This window comes from Nematolebias whitei, chromosome 2 (assembly GCF_014905685.2).
Source record: "Nematolebias whitei isolate Nwh7 chromosome 2, NemWhi1, whole genome shotgun sequence".
In the NCBI taxonomy this organism is placed as follows: domain Eukaryota; kingdom Metazoa; phylum Chordata; class Actinopteri; order Cyprinodontiformes; family Rivulidae; genus Nematolebias; species Nematolebias whitei.
Window position 1 is genome coordinate 33,801,786 of NC_056499.1, and position 409 is coordinate 33,802,194.

Below are 409 nucleotides of genomic sequence, written 5' to 3' on the forward strand. Positions count from 1 at the left end.
AACACCCCCACCCACCCACCCCATCTGCTGCCTAAACAGGTCTCTCTTGAAAATGAGTTCTCGTGACTCAATGAGACTACCTGGATAAATAAAGGGTAAATGAAAAAAAAAAAGCTACAGATGATTAGCTGTAGCCGCCATCTTTAATTGGGTTAACTCCAAAAAGCAAATTAGTTGTCGTTGTGCATTCAGTTAATAATTTTTGAGTGTTACAGTAAAACCTGTCCTCTGGTCCATGAGATATTTTTCTAATATTAAAAAAGCACACACACAGGCAAAAACATGATCACTCAGTGGTAAGTGATATTTAGCCATAAATAATGTCCTGATACAACTATCACCTCCTGACCCTTTAAGGAAGGACTATCAGGTTTATACAACGTCGACCCCCAATGTAGCAGACCAAGGA